The sequence below is a fragment of the Pocillopora verrucosa genome, chromosome 1, assembly GCF_036669915.1.
Source record: "Pocillopora verrucosa isolate sample1 chromosome 1, ASM3666991v2, whole genome shotgun sequence".
Classification (NCBI taxonomy): Eukaryota; Metazoa; Cnidaria; class Anthozoa; order Scleractinia; family Pocilloporidae; genus Pocillopora; species Pocillopora verrucosa.
The window spans coordinates 17700168-17718439 of record NC_089312.1 but is presented as its reverse complement, the minus strand read 5'-3'; the positions used below and the strand labels follow the sequence as shown (position 1 = coordinate 17718439).

The window sequence follows — 18272 nt, the reverse complement described above, 5'->3', positions numbered from 1 at the left end:
TCATAGTCAATAATGACCTCTTGCTGCTTATAGTTTTTTCTAACTACGTACTATAATAATGCATAGTAATTAATGAATATACAACTGATGTATGATGATATCTTGCCTTTCTATAAATAATAATAATAGTATTAATACTAATGGGAATATTTTGGCAATTGACATTCCACGCGGTTACTCTTTTTGGCCCCGTTTTTCCAGGTTGAATTTGGAATTTAGGAGTGACCTCCCACGAGAAATTGCTCCAAATACACAATAAGAATGGTAAACTGTTTCTTACTTATGACAATTGTGGAATTGGCCTCTCTGTTTAAACCGAGTATATTCTGAGAGTCTAATGGTTCTTTCGTATAACCGTTTCCATGTTATTGAATGTCGCCTTTGTGTCGTACTGCCCACCATCAATGTACAACTTAACGTTGCCTCTGCGTTTGTCGCACCAGTAATTTGTGAAGCTTTTTTTGAGCATTTGGGAGAGTCGACAGCAATGGTCGTTGATAATTATAAAAATGAGGATGGGGATTATATTGGCGTTGAAGAACAAGATTTCCTCCAAGGCATATACTGTAACGACTAAATTATTTTCAAGATAAAAGCAATTTATTAACAAAGGGCAAAAATAACCTCAGTAAGCAATCACTAATACAGTTGAACAACAATCAACAATTGTACACAATGTCATCCAAACATTTTCCTCATGAAATCATTAATTCATTAATCAACTGATTAACTTTGCGAGGGATGTTCAATATATTTGTATTTGAATGAAAAAAAGAAAAAACCACAGTATTCTAGACGAAAGGTTTTTTAGGTATATGACTCGGGAAGCTAACCCACGTAAGGTCTATACTTTGAAATGCTGTGTTTCCCTGCTCCGAACCAGCGCGCGAGTCCGTAAGTCCACTTTTCATTCTTTGCTTTTGAAAGAAAATCCGCTGTAGGTTTACTTGCGGGCGCGTAATTAAGTTTTGAAATATGGCGGCAACAATCCCGTCAACCGTGGCGGCGATCGAGCGGCCACATTGCGGCCGGATTAAGACCGTAACAACCTGAGTGATGAAACAACGTTATCTTTAAAGATCTTAAGGGAGTACCAGCGCACTGAATCAATATTAAGATCATTTATAGACACAAGTAAGTACTATTTTATAATATTTGGTTAATACTGTTAAGGCTGAAATTTCAATACTCGAATCATGAACGGAAGCGAGGCTGAATTAATGTAAACGTAAATCGAATACAGCACATCTCCCCCTTTAAGATAATAAAAGAGAAACTACTTAGACATACTTGTTTCTTATCTAGCGTGAAATTCAAAATCAAAACAACGTCAATCAAATGTCCTCAAGTAATCGTCATTTTGTTAAGAAACACATCCTGGGTAGCTATTGTCGTTTGTCTCTGCACTAAGTCTCACACACACTAGAATACGCGTTCATAGTTATGACTTTCTGTCTGAGAAACCAGAGAAAATCTGGCCAGAAAGTATAACTTCACTTATGGCACATAATCCTTCAATCTAGATGAGGGCTTAGATTGACGGCAGATCTGGTGTACACTTTTGATGTGCCAGTTCCTTCTGCAGTGTTAGCAGTTTGGGGTGAAGGAAGTTTAGGTGATGGAGGTACTGGCACCGGTGTGGGTTTGGCTGGAGATGTAGCTGCAGCTGGGGGTGGGGGTGGTATCTTGTTGATCTGTACTCTATTCCTTCTATATGACCCAGTGTCCGTATGGATCACATAAGAACGAGGTGTGCACTTCTCCACTACTATTCCAGACTGTCCTCTGTCTTGTACCATCACTTCTCCCTTCTCTAAGGGAACAAGAGGCCTCGCTGAATGCCTTCTGTCAAAGTGCAGCTTCTTCTGTTTGGTTTTGTGATTGTCTTCAAACTGACGTAGGGCATGATTCTGCACAAGGTTTGGGGACAGCTGAGACGGGGCCACCGGCACTTTGGTTTTTAGCCTCCTTGACATCATTAGCTCAGCTGGAAATAACCATTAGCCAATGGTGTCGCTCTATACTGTAGCAAAGCAAGATAAGGATCTTGAGAGCCAGCTAGGAGACGTTTAGCTGTTTGCACTGCTCTCTCTGCTTCACCGTTGCCTGAAGCATGACCTGGGCTGCTAGTGACATGTCGAAACCCGTAATCTAAAGTGAACATCTTAAATTCCCTTGATGTATAGTAGCTGCATTGTCAGATTTTACTTGACTTGATCTGGAATTCCGAATCTGGAAAATGCACGTTTCATCCTGTCTATGACCTCTGCTGAGGCGGTTGAACTCAGACTAGCTACCTCTATCCATCTGGAGTAGTAATCAATCATTACTAAATACAGTCTTTTATTGAGTTCATAGACATCAGTGGCTATGTATTGCCATGGTCGTTGTGGGAGCATGGTAGGAACTAGAGGTTCTGGAGGATTTTTCCTGTTAGACTGACACTTGCGACAGTTTTCAATTAACTCCTCTATATTCTTCATCATGCTTGGCCACCACACTGTGTTTCTGGCCAATGCCTTGCACTTGACAATCCCTTGGTGACCGTCGTGGATCTTATCCAGGACTTCCAATTTCATAGACGATGGTATAACGACTCGAGGTCCCATCATCAACAGCCCTTTAACCACTGTCAGCTCTGCTCTATGAGCAAAATAAGGGCTGACTAAACCCTTGACATTATGTTTTTCAGGCCAACCTTCAGCTACATAGTTCATAATTTGCCTGCATGCTTCATCCTCCTGTTGATGGATCATAATATCATCTAATTTGCTATCACTGATAGGCATTCCAGCTATGACTTGATGAGCATATAAGTTCACTTCCTCATGAAATGAATCACCTGATTTGGCTGGTGTTGGAAGAACGGGATAGCGTGTCGGCAGTGTACAACAGTTTTCCTGGCACATGAACAGGTGTGAACGAGTATCTCATGAGCCTCATTCTCATTCGTTGAATACGTACGGGTAGTTGATCCAACTCCTTCGTGGATAGCAGTGGTACAAGAGGCTTATGATCAGTCTCTAGTATAATATCCTTTCCCAGAATGTAATCTGTGAATCGTTCACATGCGAAGGTACTAGCTAAGGCCTCCTTTTCAATCTGGGCGTACCTTTTCTCTACATCCAGAAGGCTTTTGGACGCATACGCCACTGGCGCCCACCTGTCACCGTGCTTTTGCAAAAGCACTCCGCCAAGTCCGTATGAAGACGCATCTGCTGACACCTTGGTCTCTAGTGAAGGATCATATATTTGCAACACTGGGCTGCTCGTCAAGCATTGTTTAATCTCTTTAAAAGCCTGTTCCTGTGCTGGACCCCAGCACCATGCACTGTGAGAGCTCAAGAGTTCACGTAGAGGTTGTGTCATAGTAGCAAGGTTGGGTACAAACTTCATGAGCTGGTTCACTGTACCCATCAGACCTCTTACCTCACTCACATTCTCTGGAGCACGCATTTTCAATATAGCCTCAACCTTCTCTGGAGAGCTTTCCACACCATTAACTCCGATCCGATGACCTAGAAAGTCAATCTGGCTTTTGCTGAATTGGCACTTATCCTTATTCAAGGTGACACCTGCTGCTTTCAGCCGTGTTAATGTCTGTACGAGTCTCTCGTCATGTTCCTCCTGGTTCTTTCCGAACACGACAATGTCATCCATGAGACATACCACACCTTGTTGACCACCTAGTATTCGGTAGATCTCACTCTGAAACTTCTCAGGGCCAGATTTGATACCGAAGGGAATTCGCTTATATCGAAATCGACCAAATGGTGAGATGAACGTGGTCAGTTTCCTTGAATCTTCATCCAAGCAGATTTGGTGGAAGCCCGCATTGGCATCCAGTTTAGAGAAAACCTTAGCACCTCCCATCAGAGCAATTGTATAATCCACTGTGGGGAGCATGATTCTTTCTCTCTTCACTACTTCGTTAAGCTTCGTGAGATCCACACAGATCCTCACTTTGCCATTTCCTTTAGGCACCACGACCATAGGAGACACCATTCCGATGGTTCTGTGCACCGTTCTATAACATCTAGCTCGATAAGCTTGTCAAGTTCAGCTTTGGCTAGAGGAAGTAGTGGAATAGATATCCTCCTGGGAGTCATCACACTGTATGGCTCTGCGTTTTGCTCGATCTTAATCTTATATTCTCCTTCTAGCTTTCCTAAGCCTTTGAACATTGATCCGAACTCCGCTGACTGGATAGGATCTGACGTAACTTTTCCAATGAACTTAACGACACCTAGATCTGCACAAGCGTCTCTACCTAGCAATAGAGAGCCTTTGGGGAACACATATATATCCTCTGTGATTGTCTGATCACCTTTCTTTAGTTCTGCAGTAAAGAATCCAAGAGTTGAAAGGTTGCTTTGATCTGGGCCACTAAGAGGCCTGTCAGGCTTCTGCAAAATGAAGTGTGAAAACTGTGTATCATACACAGCTTTGGAAATGACTGTCACATCTGCTCCAGTATCAACAGCAAATTTCAGGCTCTGACCGACACCTGGACTTCCGTAAACCATGCACTCCTACGTTTCCTGTTGTTGATACTCTCAATAGAGTAACTTTCATCACTGATGCTTCCTAAGAAGTAGTACTCATCTGAGTCAGACTGCACTTCTGCTACCTCTTGTACAGACCCTTTTCCTTTACTACTCCTGCAGACCTTGCCCCAATGTCCTGGGCGTTTGCACTTGTTACATTTACTGTCTTTTGCAGGGCATCTTTCTCTGGGGTGCACCTCCTTTCCACACCACCGGCATGACCGCTATTCGACGCCTGGGAGCAATTTGATGCACTTCTTTGCTGCCCGTTACTACGTGGTCCCTTGTCACGAGGGCCTCCTTTCCGCCTATGTTGAACTGCCTGCACTTTAGAAGTCTCTCCTTTTATATCCTGAGCCCACCTTCCAGAACATTCTTCTGCTCTACACTCATTTATCGCTTTTTTCTAAAGTCAGTTCACCATCTCTCAACAGCCGTGCTCTGACCTTATCACTATTTACCAATACGATCTTATCTCTGACAAAATCGTCCTTTAGTTCACCGTAGGCACACGTAGACACGAGAGTGTTAATTTGTGATAAGAAATTATCGAAACTCTCACCTTCTGATTGCGTATACCTGTGAAACTTGTAACGTTCATAAGTAACATTTGTTTTCGGCGTGCAGAACCTCTGGAATTTCTCCAGAATTAATTCCGGATCCAGTTTGTCCTCTGCTGGTACATGTTCCTCCCCTTCGGGGTCACCTACCGCTGGAGCCCATGTGAAGCCATTGTAGATTTTCAGCGCCTCCTCACCTGCGAGATTTAGCAGTATAGCACTTCTCCTTTCCTTACTGGCAGTAGATAATCCAATGGCGTTCACATATAATTCGTACTGCTGCTTGAACAACTTGAAATTCTCACTTGCATTTCCCGATAGACAAAGAGCTTTCGGTGGTGGAAGATTCGTAGCCATATTTCCGCGTAATTCCTGATCACTGATCGCAAATATCCGTTCTGGACACAGTTTATATTCTTGTTCACTTCTGACACCATGTGGTGTTCGGATGGCACGAGAAACGGAGATATATTCTTTGATTTCAACACAGAACTTTTAATAACTTCTAACATGTGTCGTCGCCATTACCGGAAGTGATCATACATCGAATCATGAACGGAAGCGAGGCTGAATTAAATAAGTATCGGTCAAAAATTTGTGTAAAATACTGAATAGTTCATTGAATTTGTGAAAGAGGTAAAAGTAGGGAAAAGAAGAATTTCTGTTAAATTGCTATTTTGCTTTAAGCCTTTCATAAAAGTGAGCTATGTGTTTGAAATACCATGTTGTGCTGCAAGTTGCTCAATGAGATTGTTTTTTATCACTTAAACAATAGATGAGAAAAACATTTCTGTGGTGTAAGGTATTAATGACTGCTCTGTTGGCATTCATATATTTCCTTCTTGTACATAAGCCAAATAAGCAAATATTGTATGTAGTAAAATAGATGATGGTTATTCATCCTGGTAAATAACACTTCAAAAGAAAAATATAATCGTTTCTCTCATGATATGGTCACTTTGAATGTGGATTGTGATATCTTGACTGCATACTGCTAGTCTTCTTCAGGAAATGAGGTCAATCAAGTATGTGTCTCCTATATGCTGTTGTGTTTAGCAGTGATTGGATTGAATTCCACAGCTGTGATTGGTGCAGCTTTCAGATCAGTTTCCCTCTGAGGTCCTCTGTTGCATGGCTCTATACTGCTGTTGTGTTTTTTGGATAGTTAGCTTCCAGGCCTCTGGGATTTCAATTCCATTATCCTTTTTAATGTTGTTAGAGTGAGGTGTTATGTGAATTGCCTCTTTTACCCTGCATGTGTAGAAATGGGGATCACAATCAATAAACTTTATTTTCATTCCAGAGCAGGCAGTTTCTGGTGTTGTAGGCATGCTCCTGGGTGGCAGTGGTCTATGCCTTTGCAAGTGGGATATGCCTGTCAAGTTCCTTGATTCTCTCCTGCATTGATCTACCAGTTTCACTGATGTTACCTTATTGCACTTACAGGAAATCCTGTAGACTATGCAGCATTCAAAGGATTCCCTGTGAGTGTGGGATTAGGTTTACATTGGTAAAACCGGCAGACCTATGCAGGAGAGAATCAAGGCACACAAAAGGGATATCCAACTCATTAAAATGCAGGCTCAGCCATCTCATAGCATGCCCATAACGCCAGATGCCACCTTCTCTGGAACTAAAGTAAAGTTTCTTGACTGTATCCCCATTTCTATACATGCAGGGTAAAAGAGGCAATTCACCTATGACTTCACCCTAGCAACATCAACAGGGACAAAAGCACACAACAGCAGGAGAGCCTTTTGGCAGCAGACCACAGAGGGGAAACTGATCCAAATGATGTACCAATCACAGCTGAGAACAACAGCATATAATTAGATGATGCATACTCAATCAACCTCATCACCTGAAGAAGTCAGGCAGTATGCAGTTGAAACATTGCAATCCACATCCAAAGTGACCACATTGTGAGACAAACTATTATTTTTCTCTTTTGAAGCAAATAGTCTGTTTGAACATGCTGGTTGGCTTGCTTGGAGGTGATAAGCCTAGAGATACTCACCTTGTAGCCACCAAAGAAAAACAAACTGGCTTCCTTTTTTTCTTGAGACCCAGGAGAGGAAATTTCACCAGTAAAAGTGGAAGTTGCACTAAGAACAAAAAATGATTGGTAATTTGTTTCAATAGAATTTCAAAGTAGGTATGTTGATAGCTCCAAATTATAATTTTAAGACAAAATTTAAAAGTCCAGTGCCTTGAATGAGAACTAAAGAGTACAGGCTATATTTACAATGTAATGAACTAAATGCTTTCCAGACCATCAAAATGATCAACAACAAGATGATTTTCTAACACTAACTAAACAAATTACACCCAAACAAGTTAAAAACTTTAAGATTTTTATTTGTCAACCATAAAGGGACATAACCTAGTAAAGGAAAGTTCTTTCTGTACAAAGAGAGAGCTTGCTTAGACCTATGGAGAGTGTAGCTTGTGGAATTTTAAACTGTATAAGCATTTGAAAAAAATGATATTATATCTTAGTCTGTTGTAATCCAGCTTCAATGGTATGTACTAAAACAATTATTCACCCTAGTACTGGCGAAAGTGGGAGATATTTTCCCTCACTTTGGTGAACAATAGTTAATATTGTTATAGTGGCAGCAAAGGTACTGACAAGACAGCCAAAGTTACCTGGGCATTTAACCCTTTAACTCCCAAGATCTCATTAGTAATTCACCTTACTGTCTGCTAAATGATTCTTATTGAGTTAGTTTGGAGAATTTAGTATTGGATCAATCAGTAATTCCATGATTGATATTGTATAGATATAGTAATGAGAAATTCTGTCTTGGTCACTCATGGGAGTTAAAAGGTTAATAGGGCTATCCTAGCACATGGGATAAGTTTTTCCCCTCTTTAACTGCTTTAGTTGGAGATCAGTTGACAGAGTGTGGTAGAACTCCACAAGATCAAATACATGTGAAGTCATTTTTAGCTGATAAGCACTAGTTTAGACTTCAGTGAAAAAATTTTCCAGCTGCAAACTTGTTAGCTCCGATTCAGGCATGGACAAGGGACTGATTTGGGTAAAAGACTTGTGCATCCTATTTTGGATCATTTGCAGTCATGGAATTATTTGCAGAGCTGCACAGAACTTGCTCAATCAGGAAAACTTGTTTTTGCCTCAAGTGAAAAATATTAGTGCTGCAAAATAAATTTATAATAAAATCTTTTTTTTTCTTAGTTTGTGAGCTGGCGGTATTCTACAAATCCTGCAATCTGATTGGTTCCAAGAGCGGGCAGTATTCTCCCCTATTCAGCCCACTCACAGCAGGTCAGGTTCTTTTTGCAACCACTTGTTAGGTTTTAGAAAAAAAATAAAATGTTATTCACCAGCCAAGGTCAGTCTGCATTGGGAAAAACTGTGCCCTCTGTCTTGTGTGCCACCCTCAGCCTATCGCCTTGGGTGGTATCCAAGACCTCAGGCACAGTTTTTCCTAATACAGACCTCCCATCTGGCGAATAACATATATATCTTTTACTTTTCAAAGAAAGTTGAAGAAAAATTCAACTCTTTAACAGTAGTTTCGATAAGTTATGATCTTAAACAAGTATCACTCAAAATTTTTTTAATCTTAAGATTATTTATGGTGTGGTTTTGAACTTTTTTGCATGTCTTGAGAATCTGGTTTCTGTTATCCAAATTACTTAGTGTATAATTTGAGTGAGACTGTGAGTGACAAGCAAATCAGTCATCGTACCGAAATGATAAATGATGAGACATAGATTACTGGTGGCCAAGCATCTTATAGCTCTTCCAAAATGTAGTCGTGGTTGTTTTTGTAAAAGAGACGTGAAAATATGTTTAATACTCTCATGTTCATCAGTAACAAAGACAGACTGGTATTTTTTTTACATATTCTTCTCATCAATCTTAGATTTCATTATTGCAAGGCAATTTAAGGATAATCAAATCCTGAGCAGAATAATGCTCAGTTTAAGGTTCAACCAGAACTATCGAACTCATGTCGGGGGTACAGTATGTTTCATTTCTCCTCATGGGTCAAAAAAAAGTGCCATGACCTCATTGGTGTCGAAGAGTCACTGGTAATTTTTGTTTGATCTATGTAATTCAATGTGGGTGTTTTCTATTTGTGCCATGGTAACAGGTTTAAGCATAACCATGACAATTTCCTCAAATATGATTGGTGCATTAGCTACTTTTTTTTTTCACTTATCATTCTGTAGAGTTGTAATCAGATAGTTGGCTGTGATTGGACAGTTTAAGCAGCCAATCATACTTTAGTCCTTTCAGTCAAATCCACCAATCACAGAATTTATCACAATAGACATAGCAACAAACACTTCACTATCATAAAAAATTATGGAATTTCCAAAGTTGAAGAATTTTTTGCTTCGACATTGTCTCTACTGCACTTATTTGTCCTAAATGTATTTGTTGTTTCCAGAAATTGTAACAGTTATGATTAATTGGCAACAGGACTCTGAGGCGTCAAATTGAGTCTGTAATTATACTCGCAATTGACGAATCAGACACCTGCCCAGCGGTCGTCTGATTTTCTTAATCACTTTTATGATTACAGACCTAATAATATAAAAAATTTCTCAGTTCTCATTGGTGAAGATAAATGCAGTTTTCAGGTAATTCAGTGCGGAAGAGAGTTAATTCAGTGCAGAAGAGAGTTAATTCAGTGCAGGAAGAGGTTAATTCAGTGCAAAAAAGTAACAAATCAGACATTCTGATTGGTCAATAATCAAAGAAACTCACAGATAGCCAATCAAATGCGAGCCTTGGATGTCGCAACAAAATTTGAAAATTTGAAAATTTGCGAGCGAAACAATGGCCGGCGTTTTAAGTAGGTTTTCTTTCGCCACCGCAGCTGAAAAACAGCTCAAACAACGAAAAAAATACTGTAAAAAGCACTGCTTTTTGGTTGTCGGTTTGGAAAAAGTGGTGTTTAGAGAAGGGAATTGCCAAGGAAATCGAAAATTACGAGTCACCCAGCTTAACACTTTGCCCGAGCGATCCAACGCCGAAATTAAAAAAAAACATGGTTAAACCCTCGGCAACGACGATCCATTTCATCGAAAGTGATTCGGACACAGACTGAACAATTCCTTGAACTGTTTAGCCGGACTTTGAACCTTTTTGCGCCTTAAAGATGTGAAGACATCATTGCATATTATTGTTTTTATTGTACGCGGTTGTTTTGACCGAACGCTCGGTTTGAATAAATTATTTTTGCACTTGATGCGCGCGCTTTGCTAATGCTTAATTATGATAAGCCATCTCGTATTTTTCCATGTATATTATTAACACGTAATCACATGATTTTTCTCGTGCAATTTGGAATAAACAAGCACTTGTTAATTTTTCAAGGAACTACTTAAACTTAATGCTTTCTAGTACCAAGATGGTTTCCATACATTTCCCATTGTCTAGAAGTAGAGTGTCCTACTTGAGCATCATAGCATCATAGGAAATGTACAGAAAACAGTGCTGAGAATACTCTATCAGAGTGTGGACATGTGCATGCCCTTTGAATACTGGGGAACTTCCAGTGTATGTAGATTGAGTTTATATTTGATCCATTTTTTAGTGAAATGGTGTTCAAGAGCCAATGGCAATTGTTCCACAGATTGAAAAGAGAGACAGTGTATTCTTCAGGGAGAATCAGATTCAATGAAAATTTAAAAAATTTGGTAAGCGTCTGTCAAGAAAGGGAAACCAGCCCCCTAACATCAATGGACACAACACAACAATGAAAGGTGAGTGAGCTTGTTCTATAGTACAGATTCAGGGGATCACTAAAGGTCGCAAATTACACTATTACTGGAACATTTCTCGTGATAAAATTAATCTAGCCAAAATCGGCACTAGTCGATTAAGAGATAAAACCGTATCAAATAATAATTGACATCACGTAGCCTCGATCTGCTTGAGTTTTCTGCCCGTTAGCCGACATCAGGGAGCCATGACAATACATCGATGTTGGGAACTACTCTTTGAATTCTCTAAAGGTTATTTTAGCCAAGAAGAGATCATTATCGATACTGCTGAGAAACGTGTAAAATCGAGGAAAATTACTGACGGCCGAAATGTCCTCTAACAATTTTAACGCGCAACTCTCACTGGCTTTAGCTGTTATGGTCCCCACACAAAGTTGTTACGCTCTGCGCTTTTTTCATAATGGTTAGCTAGCACTACATCCCTGCTCGTTGCTTGTTCTCTATTTCGCTATACTATTTCACCGCAGCTAAAGTCATGAATGGAAACGAAACTTGTGTATCGCTGAGGTGATTGTGACTAAATTCGTATATCATGTCTTTTTACTTCGGGTCAATGAACGAAATAGTTTGTTAATTCAGTGTTCACCAGAAATTAACGTAGCCACACAAATTGAACCAGCAACAGTTCCATCTTTGAAAATGTTTGCTATATGTAATCCCTTCCCTTCCCCCTCGACAATAATGAGTTTGACTGCCGTGGATGCGCTCTCCTTTATTTGAACACTTTAACTGGACTTGTATTTTAACATTCCACCTAAATGATCGCGAAATGTTTCAATTGCAGCTGTCCATCCCTGATCGAATGGTCAACTGTTGTTTAAGACCAGATTTTTTCTCTCTATAACTTAATTAGGCGCTTCCCATTTAAGTGATTACATGTGATATAAGAGACATTAAATTTCCTCTTCCTCTTCCTTCAGTTGGGTTTGAATTGGATGTTTCGCCATGTGCTCGGCAGCATCTTCGGCTGTGTTAGGTGTTGCCATTCTTTCCGCTTGACCTGTAACAGGATCAATTGCCCCGTCGTAGGTTGTGTTGCCAGGTGCTTTATGTTTACCAGCATCTTTGGAGCTGGTAGCTAAGGACCACACAGTCTGCCTTTCATTGCGATCTTTGTTGTAGCAAGCACATACCGACCCCCAGACTTTCCAATTGCATCCTTTCCAGTCCCATGTTGCCGTGTTCATATATGCAGTTTCCTTGGAACTACCTAGGATTTGTTTCTCCGACTTGTGACGAACGCATGTTCTTCCCCCGCAATTGCACCAGACACCAACCATGTAGTAACAGTCATTGTCGCTATGACAACCTTCCTTTGGGATAGAACATTCGAATTCTGGATATTCCTTTGATCCTTTGGTGTAGTCGAATTTTTGAAGTTCGACACCATGGAGTGGCTTGTAGGTACAACCGTAATTTAAGTAACCGTTGTAGTAGTACTCGAGGTTTGTTGCTCGGATGTAATTCTTAGATCCTGGTTTAAAGCGGCTTTGTAATATGCGCGAAATCGGCATGAAGGTATGCTGGACAGGCGAAGGTGCCTCGTCAGCTTCATTCATAAGTTTTATAATCAGTTCAGCTGACGTTTCTCCATTTGCCAGCTCGCTATTTGTTGCCCTTAGTCCTCCCCTGACGAACCGTGTCTCGCTAACACTCATCTTGCTTGCCTTTGACATTTCATTGCTGCTTATTTTAGAACAGCAGAAACGCCAAGCTTTCCAACAGACGTGGGACCTGCAGCCGAGACACATGCTTTTACCTGGAAATCCTCTCGTTATACGATTGAGAGCTCTCTGCGAAGATCATTTGCTGGAACCTTGATCCGCGCTTCATAGATGACATGGGAGCCATATTTATCTAGGAAAGTACGATATGCTCTCCAAGAATTGTGAAGCCAAGGTTTTTCAATCTTAATGGCAGGTTTTCTAAATAGTCCAGAAAACTCCATTGGATTTTTTGGCATTCACAAGGCATTCTTTATCGACGTAAATCTTTTCTTTCAACGCCCCCTTGATCAAAGATATGCCACTCACTTCTGTTTTCAATTAGCTTTTGCTCTTTGTTGCCACTGATACAGTAGCACTCAAAGTAAACGTCGAGGTTAACGAGGCGCTCAGGCTTGACTCGGTGGCCAGTGACTTATACAATTCCTTGGTACTTTTATAGTAATCGAATTTGCTGCTTGAGGACTTCAAGGGTTTCTTGGTGAAGCATTCTGATGGTAGAGGTTCATAGATGCGATTCTCTTTTTCATGAAAGTCGGCCAATAAGTTTATCTTCGGAAGGTAAACCACCTTTCCGAGTCCTTCTGATTCACTATCGGTAGCTTGACTGGCTTCAGGAATTGCGAGGGTCACGCAAAGCAACAGTAGCAGGGAGACAAACATGATTTCCTGCATAAAGAGTGTCTTTACCTTGATGCTTGTGATAAGGCACGAAATCTGTGAAACAAAGACAGGTTTAAATTAATTAACTGAAAAGCATTTTGTTTTCATATGCACTTCCTTATAGAGTAGTTAGTTTGGCAGTGATACTCGTAATAATGATAACAATAATTTAAACAGTAATTGCTAAAGAGTTAATAATACTTCCCAGAACTCTTTATGCCAAACCTTTAAGGCGTTATACCTCTACTGGTTCTATATCCAGCAGTGTGTCAAACCACCGAATCAAATCAGGTTACGTTACTGAGCGTTTTAGGTTACTGTGTGATAATCTCGGCATCGATTTGAAAATAGATCGTGTATTTGAGGTCCTAGGTTTGCGGGCATATAGAAATAGGGAATTAATACGAAAGGTTGAAAATTACAGGAGTGATTCAGAGTAGCCAGGATGGTTGGGAGACTAGGGCGAGGACCTTGTCTGACCCGTTCACCATCACACAAATAGTTCGTCGACAACTGGCCACCAGTTGACTGAATGTCGAATTACAAGTGACGATCCTCCCTTAACCCTTAAACCCCAAATGTGATTTAGATGTAACTTCTCCCCATAATATCCATACAATATTCAGGAAACAGGTAATGAGAAATCTTAAACGTTTCACATAGAAGTTTTAATCTTGATCTAACACCAAAACTCTTGTAACTTATTTACAAGGAAACGTGTAGCAGCCATGAGAGAGAATTAGCAATCTGATCTTGGGAGTTAAAGGGTTAACAGCTTACTTATTTTTAGAATGGTGGGATTTAAATGACAATTTCATTGTGCAAGCTAAGACTTTTTGGATGTATGTAAAACGAGCTGAAAAGTACGGACAACGACTCGGACGCAAAAGTGAAAATTAAAAGTGAAAATACTTAAATGAACAGGAAACAAGTAGTGATTATATGGTAATACCATCATTTTTTAATCCTTAATAATCTGCCATTGCACTTTCTTTGACTTAAACTTGGACTGAAATTGGAAAGGAACACCTTATAAACGTGATGTTCAGTTTGAATCAGTATTGCTTCATCAGAAGTAACACTCCAAGAATTACAACTTTGAATGGAACACTCAAACTTCATGTATTTAAAACAACGTAAATAACTTTCTTTTTTAAGTAGTTGTGTTAAGCTGACTATATTGTTATAATACCTACTCAGGCTGGCTTTTCGAAATACTACATGTATACAGGTGCCCCTGATGTATATTATTTTTCTTACTGAATTATTGTAAAGCTGTAGAACGTAAAACAAGAGCGCCGTTATTCAAGTATGTAGCGTTGCTATCTACTTACCGAATGGAGTCTTTTTCACTAGGGCGCTCTGGCTATTAGATTCTGTAAACTTTGCATCTGGTGAGATGCGTCTGGCTTTTATACTAGAACTGAGCTTCATTTAGAAGTCTTAGGTCACAGGAATATTTGCATGTAGGCAGCTCAGAGGTTGAAAGAAAATTCTTTTTAGAATATTGTCGACAAAATCTGGTCAAACTTTTCAAAACTTCGATCTTTTTGTTGTAAAGTCGGAGAAAGCAGTTAGGTTTAATTTGTCCAAAAAATGGCAAAATCTTTAAAAGAACGCGATATACGGCTGAAAGAACAAAGCAACCTGTACAATAGAGCAAAAGGTGTCACTATCGGAAAGGCCTCCAGCAGGGTGTTGACGTTTTCCGCGGGGTTTCGTCTGGGATCTCGATTTGCATATTTTATCACATCGCGAATTGCATTGTAAACCCAAATGGAACTTACGACGAGAGCAATGCTATTCAAGTTTGTAGCGTTGCTATCTACTTACTGAATGGAGTCGATTCCTCCAGAACGCTCTTCCTGTTCGATTCTGTAAAAACTTTGCATGTGACGATGTGACGAGATGCCTTTGGCTTTCATGATAGAACTGAGCCTCATTAAGAAGTCATAGGTCACAGGAATATTTGAATGTGGGCAGCTCAGAGGTTGAAAGAAAACTCTTTTTAGGTTGTTGTCGACAAAATCTGGTCAAATTGTTTTAAAATTTGGTGTTCTTTCTCTTTAGTCGGAGAAAGCAATTAAGTTTAATTTGTCGAAAAAATGACAAAATCTTTAAAAGAGCGCGAAATATGACTGTAGGAATGAGGCAACCTTCAAAGGTTGAAAGGCCTTCAGCAGGGTGTTGACGTTTTCCGCGGGGTTTCGTCTAGGATCTCGATTAACCCTTATCAACTTGTAAACCTTAATAGTCTGCCATTGATCTGATCGCGAAATGTTTCAATTGCAGCTGTCCATCTCTGATCGAATGGCCAACAGTTGTTTACGACCTTTTTTTTTTTCTTTATAACTTAATTAGGCGCTTCCCATTTTAGTGATACATGTGATATAGGAAACACTAAATTTCCTCTTCCTCTTCCTTCAGTTGGGTTTGAATTGGATGTTTCGCCATGAGCTCGGCAGCATCTTTAGCTGTGTAGGGTGTTGTTATTCCTACTGCTTGACCTGTAACAGGATCAATTGCCTCGTTGTAGGATCTGTTACCAGGTGCTTTACGTTTACCAACATCTTTTGAGGCGCCAGGTAAGGACTACACAACGTGCCTTTCCTGGAAATCTTTGTTGTGGCAGCCACACCATGACCCCACGACTTTCCAATTGCATCCTTTCCAGTCCCATTTTGCCGTGTTTATAAATGCAGTTTCCTTGGAACTTGGGGCGATTTTTCTCCGACTTGTGGCGAACGCACGTTTTTCCCCTGCAATTGCACCAGACACCAACCACGTAATGACAACCATAATTGAAGAAACCGTTGTAGTAGTACTCGAGGTTTGTTGCTCGGATGTAATTCATAGATCCTGGTTTGAAGCGGCTTTGTAGTATGCTCGAGATCGGCATGAAGTTATACTGGACTAGGTGAAGTTGCCTCATCGGCTTCCTTTATAAGTTTTTTAATCAGTTCAGCTGACGTTTCTCCATTTGCCAGCTTGCCACTTGTTTCCCTCAATCCTTCCCTGGCGAACCGTTTCTCGCTAACACTCATCTTGCTTGCCTTGGATCTTTTACTGCTGGTTCCGTTAGAACAAGCAGAAATGTCAAGCTTTCCAATAGGCGTGGGACCTGCAGCTGAGATACAGGCTTTCATCTGGAAATCTCTCTCGCTATACGATTGAGAGCTCTCTGCGAGCACCATTTGCTAGAACCTTGATCCGCACTGCACAGATGTTGACATGGGAGCCATATTTATCCAGGAAAGTACGATAAGGCGAGTTCTCTAAATAGTCGAGGAATCCTCTTTTGAGTGTGGACTTTTTGTCCTTGGCAAAGCATTCTTTGTCGACGTAAATCATTTCTATCAACGCCTGCTTGATCAAAGATATTCCACTCACTTCCGTTTTCTCTGAGATTTTTCTCTTTGTTGCCGCCGCCGATACAATAGTGCTCAAAGTAAGCGTAGAAGTTAACGAGGCGCTCAGGCTTGACTCAGTGGCCAGTGACTGATACAATTCCTTGACGACTTCAAGGGTATCTCGGTGAAGCATTCTGATTATAAAAGATCAAACATGCGATTCTTTTCTTGACGAGAGTCGGCCAATAAGTTTATCTTCGGAAGGTAAACCACCTTTCCGAATCCATCTGATTCACTATCGGTGGCTTGACTGGCTTCAGAAAATGTTAGGGTCACGTAAAGCAACAGTAGCAGGGAGACAAACATGATTTCCTGCATAAAGAGCGTCTCTACCTTAATGCTTGTGAGAAGGCACAAAATCTGTGAAACAAAGACAAATTTAAATTAATTAACTGAAGAGCATTTTGTTTTTCATATCCACTTCCTTATAGAGTAGTTGATTTGGAATTGATACTCGTAATAATGTTAACAATAATTTTAATAGTAGTTGTTTGAGGGTTAATCATACTTCCCAGAACTCTTAATTCCAACCTTTAAAGCGTTATACCTCTACTGGTTCTATATCCAGCAGTGTATCAAACCACTGAATGTTTGTCATGATCTCGAAACGAGGTTAGGTTATTGAGCGTTTGAGGTTACTGTGTTAAAAGCTCGGCATCGATTTGAAAGTAGAGCATGTGTTTGAGGCTCTACTTTAGCGGGCATTTAGAAATAAGGAATTGATAACGAAAGGTTGAAAATTAAAGGAGCGATTCAGAGTAGCCAAAATGGTTGGGAGACTAGGGTGAGGACCTTATCCGACTAACATTTTTACCTTATCAACTTGTCTAGAATTGGGCATATTGTTATTTTCGCCATCATCACAAAGTTGACTTGCCGGTGGGCTGTTGATGGATACCCGTTCACTATCACACAAAAAAAGTTAGTCGACAACTGGCCACCAGTTGACTGAATGTCGAATTACGAGTGACGTCCTCCCTTAACCCTTTACCCCCAGAAGTGATTTACATTTACTTCTCTCCATAATGTCCATACAATATCCAGGAATCAGGTAATGAGAATTCTCAAACTTTTCAGGTAGAAGTTTTAATCTTGATCTACCACCAAAACTCTTGTAACTTATTTCAAGGAAACGTGTAGCAGCTTGAAGAGAGAATTAACAATGTGATCTTGGGAGTTAAAGGGTTAACAGCTTACTTATTTTTAGAGGGGTAGGATTGAAATGTCATTTTCATTGTGCAAGCTAAGACGTTATCAGGTAAAATGAAAAATACGGACAACGAGTGAAACTCCACGAGCTGGACTCATTGTCACTTGATTTAGTTTTTACTTGTGACATGATATCTGACTGCAGCGAATCCTAAAGCCCACTGGAAACTCAGACGCAAAAGTGAAAATGCTTAAATGAACAGGAACAAGTAGTGATTATATGGTAATACCATCAAACCCTCCGTAATCGACAGCCTCTCGAAAAAGGCGACTTCGTTAAAAATGATTGCCTCACATTACGTTGCACATTTTATCCAGAACAGAATACCGCCCGATGGAAAACGAGAAGTAAAGAAAATGAAACTGTCACGCGCGCTCAAGTACCAGGCT

At 40.3% G+C, this 18272-nt stretch overlaps 1 long non-coding RNA gene and 2 pseudogenes across 1 annotated transcript; 1 reads left to right on the top strand and 2 right to left on the bottom strand.

The window, feature by feature from the left end:
- The first annotated feature begins 1027 nt into the window (after nucleotides 1-1027).
- LOC136277354 (uncharacterized) lies at nucleotides 1028-10845 on the top strand. Its single transcript, XR_010715865.1, has 3 exons — nucleotides 1028-1134; nucleotides 8310-8399; nucleotides 10687-10845. It is a non-coding gene; the product is annotated as an uncharacterized lncRNA (long non-coding RNA).
- Nucleotides 10846-11568: 723 nt separating this feature from the next.
- Nucleotides 11569-13280, bottom strand: LOC131799767 (DELTA-alicitoxin-Pse2b-like; annotated as a pseudogene).
- A 2575-nt stretch (nucleotides 13281-15855) lies between these two features.
- On the bottom strand, nucleotides 15856-16979 carry LOC131799776 (DELTA-alicitoxin-Pse2b-like; annotated as a pseudogene).
- Between the last annotated feature and the right edge of the window lie 1293 nt (nucleotides 16980-18272).